Source organism: Ambystoma mexicanum, chromosome 11 (genome assembly GCF_040938575.1).
Source record: "Ambystoma mexicanum isolate Mex_15411 chromosome 11, UKY_AmexF1_1, whole genome shotgun sequence".
NCBI classification, from domain to species: domain Eukaryota; kingdom Metazoa; phylum Chordata; class Amphibia; order Caudata; family Ambystomatidae; genus Ambystoma; species Ambystoma mexicanum.
Genome location: NC_090934.1, coordinates 1,179,881,652 through 1,179,896,161, shown reverse-complemented (window position 1 = coordinate 1,179,896,161; position 14,510 = coordinate 1,179,881,652). Strand labels below are relative to the sequence as shown.

At 50.9% G+C, this 14,510-nt stretch overlaps 12 non-coding genes across 12 annotated transcripts; all 12 read right to left on the bottom strand.

Annotated features, from left to right (window-relative positions):
- Window positions 1-405: 405 nt before the first annotated feature.
- On the bottom strand, window positions 406-488 carry TRNAL-CAG (transfer RNA leucine (anticodon CAG)). Its single transcript has one exon. It is a non-coding gene; the product is annotated as a tRNA-Leu (tRNA).
- A 1,580-nt stretch (window positions 489-2,068) lies between these two features.
- Window positions 2,069-2,151, bottom strand: TRNAL-CAG (transfer RNA leucine (anticodon CAG)). Its single transcript has one exon. It is a non-coding gene; the product is annotated as a tRNA-Leu (tRNA).
- Window positions 2,152-3,731: 1,580 nt separating this feature from the next.
- Window positions 3,732-3,814, bottom strand: TRNAL-CAG (transfer RNA leucine (anticodon CAG)). The gene has a single exon. It is a non-coding gene; the product is annotated as a tRNA-Leu (tRNA).
- A 482-nt stretch (window positions 3,815-4,296) lies between these two features.
- Window positions 4,297-4,379, bottom strand: TRNAL-CAG (transfer RNA leucine (anticodon CAG)). The gene has a single exon. It is a non-coding gene; the product is annotated as a tRNA-Leu (tRNA).
- A 1,030-nt stretch (window positions 4,380-5,409) lies between these two features.
- TRNAL-CAG (transfer RNA leucine (anticodon CAG)) lies at window positions 5,410-5,492 on the bottom strand. Its single transcript has one exon. It is a non-coding gene; the product is annotated as a tRNA-Leu (tRNA).
- A 482-nt stretch (window positions 5,493-5,974) lies between these two features.
- TRNAL-CAG (transfer RNA leucine (anticodon CAG)) lies at window positions 5,975-6,057 on the bottom strand. The gene has a single exon. It is a non-coding gene; the product is annotated as a tRNA-Leu (tRNA).
- Window positions 6,058-7,087: 1,030 nt separating this feature from the next.
- Window positions 7,088-7,170, bottom strand: TRNAL-CAG (transfer RNA leucine (anticodon CAG)). The gene has a single exon. It is a non-coding gene; the product is annotated as a tRNA-Leu (tRNA).
- Window positions 7,171-8,750: 1,580 nt separating this feature from the next.
- TRNAL-CAG (transfer RNA leucine (anticodon CAG)) lies at window positions 8,751-8,833 on the bottom strand. Its single transcript has one exon. It is a non-coding gene; the product is annotated as a tRNA-Leu (tRNA).
- A 1,580-nt stretch (window positions 8,834-10,413) lies between these two features.
- TRNAL-CAG (transfer RNA leucine (anticodon CAG)) lies at window positions 10,414-10,496 on the bottom strand. The gene has a single exon. It is a non-coding gene; the product is annotated as a tRNA-Leu (tRNA).
- Window positions 10,497-10,978: 482 nt separating this feature from the next.
- Window positions 10,979-11,061, bottom strand: TRNAL-CAG (transfer RNA leucine (anticodon CAG)). Its single transcript has one exon. It is a non-coding gene; the product is annotated as a tRNA-Leu (tRNA).
- Window positions 11,062-12,091: 1,030 nt separating this feature from the next.
- Window positions 12,092-12,174, bottom strand: TRNAL-CAG (transfer RNA leucine (anticodon CAG)). Its single transcript has one exon. It is a non-coding gene; the product is annotated as a tRNA-Leu (tRNA).
- A 1,580-nt stretch (window positions 12,175-13,754) lies between these two features.
- Window positions 13,755-13,837, bottom strand: TRNAL-CAG (transfer RNA leucine (anticodon CAG)). The gene has a single exon. It is a non-coding gene; the product is annotated as a tRNA-Leu (tRNA).
- Between the last annotated feature and the right edge of the window lie 673 nt (window positions 13,838-14,510).

The window sequence follows — 14,510 nt, the reverse complement described above, 5'->3', positions numbered from 1 at the left end:
ACCTCTCGCTTCCCCCCACTCACTCCTCCATCTGCCTCCCACTATGTCACACTAACTTTCCACCTGACCCCCATTTCAAATAGGTCACTTCATTCCAACTAGGCCCAGTGAAAAGGACAAGACGTTGGGTTCTTTATGCATTTTTTCCAAAGACAAAATGCCGCGCTGCGCCCATTTGCAAGTCCACAAAGCTAGCACAGTCCTAAGACGGTTTTTCATTTAAGCACTGTAGTACACCTGCCAAAAGGGCAGTCAAGCATTCCAGGACCAACTGCAGACCTAGCTGGAGGACGGGAGTGTGTGGAGCAAGCTCCAACTCCATCTCCCTGTTCCAGAAATCCGTGGCCGGCAGTTATAGGAAGCGTGGAATGCAATCACATGAAAAGTAAAAACCCATTTCAGGCATGTCAGAAGTGGGATTCGAACCCACGCCTCCAGAGGAGACTGCGACCTGAACGCAGCGCCTTAGACCACTCGGCCATCCTGACTCTGCCTTAGGCGCTCGCCTGAATCGGCTTAGAGGCTATGTTGGCAAGTCTTTGACCACACTTAAATCCTCTTGGATTTCCTAAAATGTCTCCACAGTCTGCCAGGAATATACTCTCGCGCATCCCACCCACCCCTCCTAACCCACCACCCTCCCCATCCATTTTAAAAATGTCACTTCATTCCCACTAGGCCCAGTTAAAAGGACAACACATTGGGTTCTTTATGCATTTTTTCCAAAGGCAAAATGTCGCGGTGCGCCCGTTTGCATGTCCACAAGGCCGGCCCAGTCCAAAGATGGTTTTTCACTGGAGTTCACTTTCCCAAAAAAGAAGCGAGGAAATACAGGAAGCACTGGAAATCAACCATGAGGCCTGCAGTGCGTGCTCCAACTCCATCTCCCTGTTCCAGAAAGCCTTGGCCAGCAGTTATAGGACGCCTGGAATGTTACAATCAAATGAAAAGAAAAAATCTGTTACAGACATGTCAGAGGTGGGATTCGAACCCACTGCGACCTGAACGCAGCGCCTTAGACCACTCGGCCATCCTGACTCTGCCGTTTGCACCCCTCAGATGCGGCTTAGAGGCAATGTTGGAAAGTCTCAAAGACCACCCGCCTAAAATCCTCTCCTATTGCATTAAAGTCTCCAAATTCCTCCCAAAAGAATAATCACAGGCAGGGCAGCACTCATACAACGACTACTGGCACAGACGTGCAGGGTTCAATCCCTATGTACAGCAGCTACTTGTCACAAGCACACATGAGTCTTTCATGTTTCTGCAGAACGGTGCTGCCTGCCACCTGTTAACAGACACGAGCAACTACACCTCAGGGAATAGGAAGGCAGGAGGCGGGCTGGTTTATGCAAATAAAAGCATGCACTGTGTCCAACCCTTCAGGAGGTTCAGGCAGTGTGCTAGAGCCTTCTTGGTCACAAGAGGTTGGGCACTAGTGCCGGGGAGCCTGTTTAGGCTGAAAGGACTGTGTATGGGCCGGCCTGATCTCCCTGTACTCCTGCACAGGACTCACTCTAAATTACAGGGCTAAAGAGTTCTGCCAGCAAAGCCTATATACAATGGCCGTTCGTGGCCGTTCGGGGCCGTTTGGGCAGGCAGGTGGTTGGTTGGGCAGAGGGCGAGGAGGAAGAACTGTGTTCACTCCTCTGCCTGCCTTTTTACCTCTCGCTTCCCCCCACTCACTCCTCCATCTGCCTCCCACTATGTCACACTAACTTTCCACCTGACCCCCATTTCAAATAGGTCACTTCATTCCAACTAGGCCCAGTGAAAAGGACAAGACGTTGGGTTCTTTATGCATTTTTTCCAAAGACAAAATGCCGCGCTGCGCCCATTTGCAAGTCCACAAAGCTAGCACAGTCCTAAGACGGTTTTTCATTTAAGCACTGTAGTACACCTGCCAAAAGGGCAGTCAAGCATTCCAGGACCAACTGCAGACCTAGCTGGAGGACGGGAGTGTGTGGAGCAAGCTCCAACTCCATCTCCCTGTTCCAGAAATCCGTGGCCGGCAGTTATAGGAAGCGTGGAATGCAATCACATGAAAAGTAAAAACCCATTTCAGGCATGTCAGAAGTGGGATTCGAACCCACGCCTCCAGAGGAGACTGCGACCTGAACGCAGCGCCTTAGACCACTCGGCCATCCTGACTCTGCCTTAGGCGCTCGCCTGAATCGGCTTAGAGGCTATGTTGGCAAGTCTTTGACCACACTTAAATCCTCTTGGATTTCCTAAAATGTCTCCACAGTCTGCCAGGAATATACTCTCGCGCATCCCACCCACCCCTCCTAACCCACCACCCTCCCCATCCATTTTAAAAATGTCACTTCATTCCCACTAGGCCCAGTTAAAAGGACAACACATTGGGTTCTTTATGCATTTTTTCCAAAGGCAAAATGTCGCGGTGCGCCCGTTTGCATGTCCACAAGGCCGGCCCAGTCCAAAGATGGTTTTTCACTGGAGTTCACTTTCCCAAAAAAGAAGCGAGGAAATACAGGAAGCACTGGAAATCAACCATGAGGCCTGCAGTGCGTGCTCCAACTCCATCTCCCTGTTCCAGAAAGCCTTGGCCAGCAGTTATAGGACGCCTGGAATGTTACAATCAAATGAAAAGAAAAAATCTGTTACAGACATGTCAGAGGTGGGATTCGAACCCACTGCGACCTGAACGCAGCGCCTTAGACCACTCGGCCATCCTGACTCTGCCGTTTGCACCCCTCAGATGCGGCTTAGAGGCAATGTTGGAAAGTCTCAAAGACCACCCGCCTAAAATCCTCTCCTATTGCATTAAAGTCTCCAAATTCCTCCCAAAAGAATAATCACAGGCAGGGCAGCACTCATACAACGACTACTGGCACAGACGTGCAGGGTTCAATCCCTATGTACAGCAGCTACTTGTCACAAGCACACATGAGTCTTTCATGTTTCTGCAGAACGGTGCTGCCTGCCACCTGTTAACAGACACGAGCAACTACACCTCAGGAAATAGGAAGGCAGGAGGCGGGCTGGTTTATGCAAATAAAAGCATGCACTGTGTCCAACCCTTCAGGAGGTTCAGGCAGTGTGCTAGAGCCTTCTTGGTCACAAGAGGTTGGGCACTAGTGCCGGGGAGCCTGTTTAGGCTGAAAGGACTGTGTATGGGCCGGCCTGATCTCCCTGTACTCCTGCACAGGACTCACTCTAAATTACAGGGCTAAAGAGTTCTGCCAGCAAAGCCTATATACAATGGCCGTTCGTGGCCGTTCGGGGCCGTTTGGGCAGGCAGGTGGTTGGTTGGGCAGAGGGCGAGGAGGAAGAACTGTGTTCACTCCTCTGCCTGCCTTTTTACCTCTCGCTTCCCCCCACTCACTCCTCCATCTGCCTCCCACTATGTCACACTAACTTTCCACCTGACCCCCATTTCAAATAGGTCACTTCATTCCAACTAGGCCCAGTGAAAAGGACAAGACGTTGGGTTCTTTATGCATTTTTTCCAAAGACAAAATGCCGCGCTGCGCCCATTTGCAAGTCCACAAAGCTAGCACAGTCCTAAGACGGTTTTTCATTTAAGCACTGTAGTACACCTGCCAAAAGGGCAGTCAAGCATTCCAGGACCAACTGCAGACCTAGCTGGAGGACGGGAGTGTGTGGAGCAAGCTCCAACTCCATCTCCCTGTTCCAGAAATCCGTGGCCGGCAGTTATAGGAAGCGTGGAATGCAATCACATGAAAAGTAAAAACCCATTTCAGGCATGTCAGAAGTGGGATTCGAACCCACGCCTCCAGAGGAGACTGCGACCTGAACGCAGAGCCTTAGACCACTCGGCCATCCTGACTCTGCCTTAGGCGCTCGCCTGAATCGGCTTAGAGGCTATGTTGGCAAGTCTTTGACCACACTTAAATCCTCTTGGATTTCCTAAAATGTCTCCACAGTCTGCCAGGAATATACTCTCGCGCATCCCACCCACCCCTCCTAACCCACCACCCTCCCCATCCATTTTAAAAATGTCACTTCATTCCCACTAGGCCCAGTTAAAAGGACAACACATTGGGTTCTTTATGCATTTTTTCCAAAGGCAAAATGTCGCGGTGCGCCCGTTTGCATGTCCACAAGGCCGGCCCAGTCCAAAGATGGTTTTTCACTGGAGTTCACTTTCCCAAAAAAGAAGCGAGGAAATACAGGAAGCACTGGAAATCAACCATGAGGCCTGCAGTGCGTGCTCCAACTCCATCTCCCTGTTCCAGAAAGCCTTGGCCAGCAGTTATAGGACGCCTGGAATGTTACAATCAAATGAAAAGAAAAAATCTGTTACAGACATGTCAGAGGTGGGATTCGAACCCACGCCTCCAGCGGAGACTGCGACCTGAACGCAGCGCCTTAGACCACTCGGCCATCCTGACTCTGCCGTTTGCACCCCTCAGATGCGGCTTAGAGGCAATGTTGGAAAGTCTCAAAGACCACCCGCCTAAAATCCTCTCCTATTGCATTAAAGTCTCCAAATTCCTCCCAAAAGAATAATCACAGGCAGGGCAGCACTCATACAACGACTACTGGCACAGACGTGCAGGGTTCAATCCCTATGTACAGCAGCTACTTGTCACAAGCACACATGAGTCTTTCATGTTTCTGCAGAACGGTGCTGCCTGCCACCTGTTAACAGACACGAGCAACTACACCTCAGGAAATAGGAAGGCAGGAGGCGGGCTGGTTTATGCAAATAAAAGCATGCACTGTGTCCAACCCTTCAGGAGGTTCAGGCAGTGTGCTAGAGCCTTCTTGGTCACAAGAGGTTGGGCACTAGTGCCGGGGAGCCTGTTTAGGCTGAAAGGACTGTGTATGGGCCGGCCTGATCTCCCTGTACTCCTGCACAGGACTCACTCTAAATTACAGGGCTAAAGAGTTCTGCCAGCAAAGCCTATATACAATGGCCGTTCGTGGCCGTTCGGGGCCGTTTGGGCAGGCAGGTGGTTGGTTGGGCAGAGGGCGAGGAGGAAGAACTGTGTTCACTCCTCTGCCTGCCTTTTTACCTCTCGCTTCCCCCCACTCACTCCTCCATCTGCCTCCCACTATGTCACACTAACTTTCCACCTGACCCCCATTTCAAATAGGTCACTTCATTCCAACTAGGCCCAGTGAAAAGGACAAGACGTTGGGTTCTTTATGCATTTTTTCCAAAGACAAAATGCCGCGCTGCGCCCATTTGCAAGTCCACAAAGCTAGCACAGTCCTAAGACGGTTTTTCATTTAAGCACTGTAGTACACCTGCCAAAAGGGCAGTCAAGCATTCCAGGACCAACTGCAGACCTAGCTGGAGGACGGGAGTGTGTGGAGCAAGCTCCAACTCCATCTCCCTGTTCCAGAAATCCGTGGCCGGCAGTTATAGGAAGCGTGGAATGCAATCACATGAAAAGTAAAAACCCATTTCAGGCATGTCAGAAGTGGGATTCGAACCCACGCCTCCAGAGGAGACTGCGACCTGAACGCAGCGCCTTAGACCACTCGGCCATCCTGACTCTGCCTTAGGCGCTCGCCTGAATCGGCTTAGAGGCTATGTTGGCAAGTCTTTGACCACACTTAAATCCTCTTGGATTTCCTAAAATGTCTCCACAGTCTGCCAGGAATATACTCTCGCGCATCCCACCCACCCCTCCTAACCCACCACCCTCCCCATCCATTTTAAAAATGTCACTTCATTCCCACTAGGCCCAGTTAAAAGGACAACACATTGGGTTCTTTATGCATTTTTTCCAAAGGCAAAATGTCGCGGTGCGCCCGTTTGCATGTCCACAAGGCCGGCCCAGTCCAAAGATGGTTTTTCACTGGAGTTCACTTTCCCAAAAAAGAAGCGAGGAAATACAGGAAGCACTGGAAATCAACCATGAGGCCTGCAGTGCGTGCTCCAACTCCATCTCCCTGTTCCAGAAAGCCTTGGCCAGCAGTTATAGGACGCCTGGAATGTTACAATCAAATGAAAAGAAAAAATCTGTTACAGACATGTCAGAGGTGGGATTCGAACCCACGCCTCCAGCGGAGACTGCGACCTGAACGCAGCGCCTTAGACCACTCGGCCATCCTGACTCTGCCGTTTGCACCCCTCAGATGCGGCTTAGAGGCAATGTTGGAAAGTCTCAAAGACCACCCGCCTAAAATCCTCTCCTATTGCATTAAAGTCTCCAAATTCCTCCCAAAAGAATAATCACAGGCAGGGCAGCACTCATACAACGACTACTGGCACAGACGTGCAGGGTTCAATCCCTATGTACAGCAGCTACTTGTCACAAGCACACATGAGTCTTTCATGTTTCTGCAGAACGGTGCTGCCTGCCACCTGTTAACAGACACGAGCAACTACACCTCAGGAAATAGGAAGGCAGGAGGCGGGCTGGTTTATGCAAATAAAAGCATGCACTGTGTCCAACCCTTCAGGAGGTTCAGGCAGTGTGCTAGAGCCTTCTTGGTCACAAGAGGTTGGGCACTAGTGCCGGGGAGCCTGTTTAGGCTGAAAGGACTGTGTATGGGCCGGCCTGATCTCCCTGTACTCCTGCACAGGACTCACTCTAAATTACAGGGCTAAAGAGTTCTGCCAGCAAAGCCTATATACAATGGCCGTTCGTGGCCGTTCGGGGCCGTTTGGGCAGGCAGGTGGTTGGTTGGGCAGAGGGCGAGGAGGAAGAACTGTGTTCACTCCTCTGCCTGCCTTTTTACCTCTCGCTTCCCCCCACTCACTCCTCCATCTGCCTCCCACTATGTCACACTAACTTTCCACCTGACCCCCATTTCAAATAGGTCACTTCATTCCAACTAGGCCCAGTGAAAAGGACAAGACGTTGGGTTCTTTATGCATTTTTTCCAAAGACAAAATGCCGCGCTGCGCCCATTTGCAAGTCCACAAAGCTAGCACAGTCCTAAGACGGTTTTTCATTTAAGCACTGTAGTACACCTGCCAAAAGGGCAGTCAAGCATTCCAGGACCAACTGCAGACCTAGCTGGAGGACGGGAGTGTGTGGAGCAAGCTCCAACTCCATCTCCCTGTTCCAGAAATCCGTGGCCGGCAGTTATAGGAAGCGTGGAATGCAATCACATGAAAAGTAAAAACCCATTTCAGGCATGTCAGAAGTGGGATTCGAACCCACGCCTCCAGAGGAGACTGCGACCTGAACGCAGCGCCTTAGACCACTCGGCCATCCTGACTCTGCCTTAGGCGCTCGCCTGAATCGGCTTAGAGGCTATGTTGGCAAGTCTTTGACCACACTTAAATCCTCTTGGATTTCCTAAAATGTCTCCACAGTCTGCCAGGAATATACTCTCGCGCATCCCACCCACCCCTCCTAACCCACCACCCTCCCCATCCATTTTAAAAATGTCACTTCATTCCCACTAGGCCCAGTTAAAAGGACAACACATTGGGTTCTTTATGCATTTTTTCCAAAGGCAAAATGTCGCGGTGCGCCCGTTTGCATGTCCACAAGGCCGGCCCAGTCCAAAGATGGTTTTTCACTGGAGTTCACTTTCCCAAAAAAGAAGCGAGGAAATACAGGAAGCACTGGAAATCAACCATGAGGCCTGCAGTGCGTGCTCCAACTCCATCTCCCTGTTCCAGAAAGCCTTGGCCAGCAGTTATAGGACGCCTGGAATGTTACAATCAAATGAAAAGAAAAAATCTGTTACAGACATGTCAGAGGTGGGATTCGAACCCACTGCGACCTGAACGCAGCGCCTTAGACCACTCGGCCATCCTGACTCTGCCGTTTGCACCCCTCAGATGCGGCTTAGAGGCAATGTTGGAAAGTCTCAAAGACCACCCGCCTAAAATCCTCTCCTATTGCATTAAAGTCTCCAAATTCCTCCCAAAAGAATAATCACAGGCAGGGCAGCACTCATACAACGACTACTGGCACAGACGTGCAGGGTTCAATCCCTATGTACAGCAGCTACTTGTCACAAGCACACATGAGTCTTTCATGTTTCTGCAGAACGGTGCTGCCTGCCACCTGTTAACAGACACGAGCAACTACACCTCAGGGAATAGGAAGGCAGGAGGCGGGCTGGTTTATGCAAATAAAAGCATGCACTGTGTCCAACCCTTCAGGAGGTTCAGGCAGTGTGCTAGAGCCTTCTTGGTCACAAGAGGTTGGGCACTAGTGCCGGGGAGCCTGTTTAGGCTGAAAGGACTGTGTATGGGCCGGCCTGATCTCCCTGTACTCCTGCACAGGACTCACTCTAAATTACAGGGCTAAAGAGTTCTGCCAGCAAAGCCTATATACAATGGCCGTTCGTGGCCGTTCGGGGCCGTTTGGGCAGGCAGGTGGTTGGTTGGGCAGAGGGCGAGGAGGAAGAACTGTGTTCACTCCTCTGCCTGCCTTTTTACCTCTCGCTTCCCCCCACTCACTCCTCCATCTGCCTCCCACTATGTCACACTAACTTTCCACCTGACCCCCATTTCAAATAGGTCACTTCATTCCAACTAGGCCCAGTGAAAAGGACAAGACGTTGGGTTCTTTATGCATTTTTTCCAAAGACAAAATGCCGCGCTGCGCCCATTTGCAAGTCCACAAAGCTAGCACAGTCCTAAGACGGTTTTTCATTTAAGCACTGTAGTACACCTGCCAAAAGGGCAGTCAAGCATTCCAGGACCAACTGCAGACCTAGCTGGAGGACGGGAGTGTGTGGAGCAAGCTCCAACTCCATCTCCCTGTTCCAGAAATCCGTGGCCGGCAGTTATAGGAAGCGTGGAATGCAATCACATGAAAAGTAAAAACCCATTTCAGGCATGTCAGAAGTGGGATTCGAACCCACGCCTCCAGAGGAGACTGCGACCTGAACGCAGCGCCTTAGACCACTCGGCCATCCTGACTCTGCCTTAGGCGCTCGCCTGAATCGGCTTAGAGGCTATGTTGGCAAGTCTTTGACCACACTTAAATCCTCTTGGATTTCCTAAAATGTCTCCACAGTCTGCCAGGAATATACTCTCGCGCATCCCACCCACCCCTCCTAACCCACCACCCTCCCCATCCATTTTAAAAATGTCACTTCATTCCCACTAGGCCCAGTTAAAAGGACAACACATTGGGTTCTTTATGCATTTTTTCCAAAGGCAAAATGTCGCGGTGCGCCCGTTTGCATGTCCACAAGGCCGGCCCAGTCCAAAGATGGTTTTTCACTGGAGTTCACTTTCCCAAAAAAGAAGCGAGGAAATACAGGAAGCACTGGAAATCAACCATGAGGCCTGCAGTGCGTGCTCCAACTCCATCTCCCTGTTCCAGAAAGCCTTGGCCAGCAGTTATAGGACGCCTGGAATGTTACAATCAAATGAAAAGAAAAAATCTGTTACAGACATGTCAGAGGTGGGATTCGAACCCACTGCGACCTGAACGCAGCGCCTTAGACCACTCGGCCATCCTGACTCTGCCGTTTGCACCCCTCAGATGCGGCTTAGAGGCAATGTTGGAAAGTCTCAAAGACCACCCGCCTAAAATCCTCTCCTATTGCATTAAAGTCTCCAAATTCCTCCCAAAAGAATAATCACAGGCAGGGCAGCACTCATACAACGACTACTGGCACAGACGTGCAGGGTTCAATCCCTATGTACAGCAGCTACTTGTCACAAGCACACATGAGTCTTTCATGTTTCTGCAGAACGGTGCTGCCTGCCACCTGTTAACAGACACGAGCAACTACACCTCAGGAAATAGGAAGGCAGGAGGCGGGCTGGTTTATGCAAATAAAAGCATGCACTGTGTCCAACCCTTCAGGAGGTTCAGGCAGTGTGCTAGAGCCTTCTTGGTCACAAGAGGTTGGGCACTAGTGCCGGGGAGCCTGTTTAGGCTGAAAGGACTGTGTATGGGCCGGCCTGATCTCCCTGTACTCCTGCACAGGACTCACTCTAAATTACAGGGCTAAAGAGTTCTGCCAGCAAAGCCTATATACAATGGCCGTTCGTGGCCGTTCGGGGCCGTTTGGGCAGGCAGGTGGTTGGTTGGGCAGAGGGCGAGGAGGAAGAACTGTGTTCACTCCTCTGCCTGCCTTTTTACCTCTCGCTTCCCCCCACTCACTCCTCCATCTGCCTCCCACTATGTCACACTAACTTTCCACCTGACCCCCATTTCAAATAGGTCACTTCATTCCAACTAGGCCCAGTGAAAAGGACAAGACGTTGGGTTCTTTATGCATTTTTTCCAAAGACAAAATGCCGCGCTGCGCCCATTTGCAAGTCCACAAAGCTAGCACAGTCCTAAGACGGTTTTTCATTTAAGCACTGTAGTACACCTGCCAAAAGGGCAGTCAAGCATTCCAGGACCAACTGCAGACCTAGCTGGAGGACGGGAGTGTGTGGAGCAAGCTCCAACTCCATCTCCCTGTTCCAGAAATCCGTGGCCGGCAGTTATAGGAAGCGTGGAATGCAATCACATGAAAAGTAAAAACCCATTTCAGGCATGTCAGAAGTGGGATTCGAACCCACGCCTCCAGAGGAGACTGCGACCTGAACGCAGCGCCTTAGACCACTCGGCCATCCTGACTCTGCCTTAGGGGCTCGCCTGAATCGGCTTAGAGGCTATGTTGGCAAGTCTTTGACCACACTTAAATCCTCTTGGATTTCCTAAAATGTCTCCACAGTCTGCCAGGAATATACTCTCGCGCATCCCACCCACCCCTCCTAACCCACCACCCTCCCCATCCATTTTAAAAATGTCACTTCATTCCCACTAGGCCCAGTTAAAAGGACAACACATTGGGTTCTTTATGCATTTTTTCCAAAGGCAAAATGTCGCGGTGCGCCCGTTTGCATGTCCACAAGGCCGGCCCAGTCCAAAGATGGTTTTTCACTGGAGTTCACTTTCCCAAAAAAGAAGCGAGGAAATACAGGAAGCACTGGAAATCAACCATGAGGCCTGCAGTGCGTGCTCCAACTCCATCTCCCTGTTCCAGAAAGCCTTGGCCAGCAGTTATAGGACGCCTGGAATGTTACAATCAAATGAAAAGAAAAAATCTGTTACAGACATGTCAGAGGTGGGATTCGAACCCACGCCTCCAGCGGAGACTGCGACCTGAACGCAGCGCCTTAGACCACTCGGCCATCCTGACTCTGCCGTTTGCACCCCTCAGATGCGGCTTAGAGGCAATGTTGGAAAGTCTCAAAGACCACCCGCCTAAAATCCTCTCCTATTGCATTAAAGTCTCCAAATTCCTCCCAAAAGAATAATCACAGGCAGGGCAGCACTCATACAACGACTACTGGCACAGACGTGCAGGGTTCAATCCCTATGTACAGCAGCTACTTGTCACAAGCACACATGAGTCTTTCATGTTTCTGCAGAACGGTGCTGCCTGCCACCTGTTAACAGACACGAGCAACTACACCTCAGGAAATAGGAAGGCAGGAGGCGGGCTGGTTTATGCAAATAAAAGCATGCACTGTGTCCAACCCTTCAGGAGGTTCAGGCAGTGTGCTAGAGCCTTCTTGGTCACAAGAGGTTGGGCACTAGTGCCGGGGAGCCTGTTTAGGCTGAAAGGACTGTGTATGGGCCGGCCTGATCTCCCTGTACTCCTGCACAGGACTCACTCTAAATTACAGGGCTAAAGAGTTCTGCCAGCAAAGCCTATATACAATGGCCGTTCGTGGCCGTTCGGGGCCGTTTGGGCAGGCAGGTGGTTGGTTGGGCAGAGGGCGAGGAGGAAGAACTGTGTTCACTCCTCTGCCTGCCTTTTTACCTCTCGCTTCCCCCCACTCACTCCTCCATCTGCCTCCCACTATGTCACACTAACTTTCCACCTGACCCCCATTTCAAATAGGTCACTTCATTCCAACTAGGCCCAGTGAAAAGGACAAGACGTTGGGTTCTTTATGCATTTTTTCCAAAGACAAAATGCCGCGCTGCGCCCATTTGCAAGTCCACAAAGCTAGCACAGTCCTAAGACGGTTTTTCATTTAAGCACTGTAGTACACCTGCCAAAAGGGCAGTCAAGCATTCCAGGACCAACTGCAGACCTAGCTGGAGGACGGGAGTGTGTGGAGCAAGCTCCAACTCCATCTCCCTGTTCCAGAAATCCGTGGCCGGCAGTTATAGGAAGCGTGGAATGCAATCACATGAAAAGTAAAAACCCATTTCAGGCATGTCAGAAGTGGGATTCGAACCCACGCCTCCAGAGGAGACTGCGACCTGAACGCAGCGCCTTAGACCACTCGGCCATCCTGACTCTGCCTTAGGCGCTCGCCTGAATCGGCTTAGAGGCTATGTTGGCAAGTCTTTGACCACACTTAAATCCTCTTGGATTTCCTAAAATGTCTCCACAGTCTGCCAGGAATATACTCTCGCGCATCCCACCCACCCCTCCTAACCCACCACCCTCCCCATCCATTTTAAAAATGTCACTTCATTCCCACTAGGCCCAGTTAAAAGGACAACACATTGGGTTCTTTATGCATTTTTTCCAAAGGCAAAATGTCGCGGTGCGCCCGTTTGCATGTCCACAAGGCCGGCCCAGTCCAAAGATGGTTTTTCACTGGAGTTCACTTTCCCAAAAAAGAAGCGAGGAAATACAGGAAGCACTGGAAATCAACCATGAGGCCTGCAGTGCGTGCTCCAACTCCATCTCCCTGTTCCAGAAAGCCTTGGCCAGCAGTTATAGGACGCCTGGAATGTTACAATCAAATGAAAAGAAAAAATCTGTTACAGACATGTCAGAGGTGGGATTCGAACCCACTGCGACCTGAACGCAGCGCCTTAGACCACTCGGCCATCCTGACTCTGCCGTTTGCACCCCTCAGATGCGGCTTAGAGGCAATGTTGGAAAGTCTCAAAGACCACCCGCCTAAAATCCTCTCCTATTGCATTAAAGTCTCCAAATTCCTCCCAAAAGAATAATCACAGGCAGGGCAGCACTCATACAACGACTACTGGCACAGACGTGCAGGGTTCAATCCCTATGTACAGCAGCTACTTGTCACAAGCACACATGAGTCTTTCATGTTTCTGCAGAACGGTGCTGCCTGCCACCTGTTAACAGACACGAGCAACTACACCTCAGGAAATAGGAAGGCAGGAGGCGGGCTGGTTTATGCAAATAAAAGCATGCACTGTGTCCAACCCTTCAGGAGGTTCAGGCAGTGTGCTAGAGCCTTCTTGGTCACAAGAGGTTGGGCACTAGTGCCGGGGAGCCTGTTTAGGCTGAAAGGACTGTGTATGGGCCGGCCTGATCTCCCTGTACTCCTGCACAGGACTCACTCTAAATTACAGGGCTAAAGAGTTCTGCCAGCAAAGCCTATATACAATGGCCGTTCGTGGCCGTTCGGGGCCGTTTGGGCAGGCAGGTGGTTGGTTGGGCAGAGGGCGAGGAGGAAGAACTGTGTTCACTCCTCTGCCTGCCTTTTTACCTCTCGCTTCCCCCCACTCACTCCTCCATCTGCCTCCCACTATGTCACACTAACTTTCCACCTGACCCCCATTTCAAATAGGTCACTTCATTCCAACTAGGCCCAGTGAAAAGGACAAGACGTTGGGTTCTTTATGCATTTTTTCCAAAGACAAAATGCCGCGCTGCGCCCATTTGCAAGTCCACAAAGCTAGCACAGTCCTAAGACGGTTTTTCATTTAAGCACTGTAGTACACCTGCCAAAAGGGCAGTCAAGCATTCCAGGACCAACTGCAGACCTAGCTGGAGGACGGGAGTGTGTGGAGCAAGCTCCAACTCCATCTCCCTGTTCCAGAAATCCGTGGCCGGCAGTTATAGGAAGCGTGGAATGCAATCACATGAAAAGTAAAAACCCATTTCAGGCATGTCAGAAGTGGGATTCGAACCCACGCCTCCAGAGGAGACTGCGACCTGAACGCAGCGCCTTAGACCACTCGGCCATCCTGACTCTGCCTTAGGCGCTCGCCTGAATCGGCTTAGAGGCTATGTTGGCAAGTCTTTGACCACACTTAAATCCTCTTGGATTTCCTAAAATGTCTCCACAGTCTGCCAGGAATATACTCTCGCGCATCCCACCCACCCCTCCTAACCCACCACCCTCCCCATCCATTTTAAAAATGTCACTTCATTCCCACTAGGCCCAGTTAAAAGGACAACACATTGGGTTCTTTATGCATTTTTTCCAAAGGCAAAATGTCGCGGTGCGCCCGTTTGCATGTCCACAAGGCCGGCCCAGTCCAAAGATGGTTTTTCACTGGAGTTCACTTTCCCAAAAAAGAAGCGAGGAAATACAGGAAGCACTGGAAATCAACCATGAGGCCTGCAGTGCGTGCTCCAACTCCATCTCCCTGTTCCAGAAAGCCTTGGCCAGCAGTTATAGGACGCCTGGAATGTTACAATCAAATGAAAAGAAAAAATCTGTTACAGACATGTCAGAGGTGGGATTCGAACCCACTGCGACCTGAACGCAGCGCCTTAGACCACTCGGCCATCCTGACTCTGCCGTTTGCACCCCTCAGATGCGGCTTAGAGGCAATGTTGGAAAGTCTCAAAGACCACCCGCCTAAAATCCTCTCCTATTGCATTAAAGTCTCCAAATTCCTCCCAAAAGAATAATCACA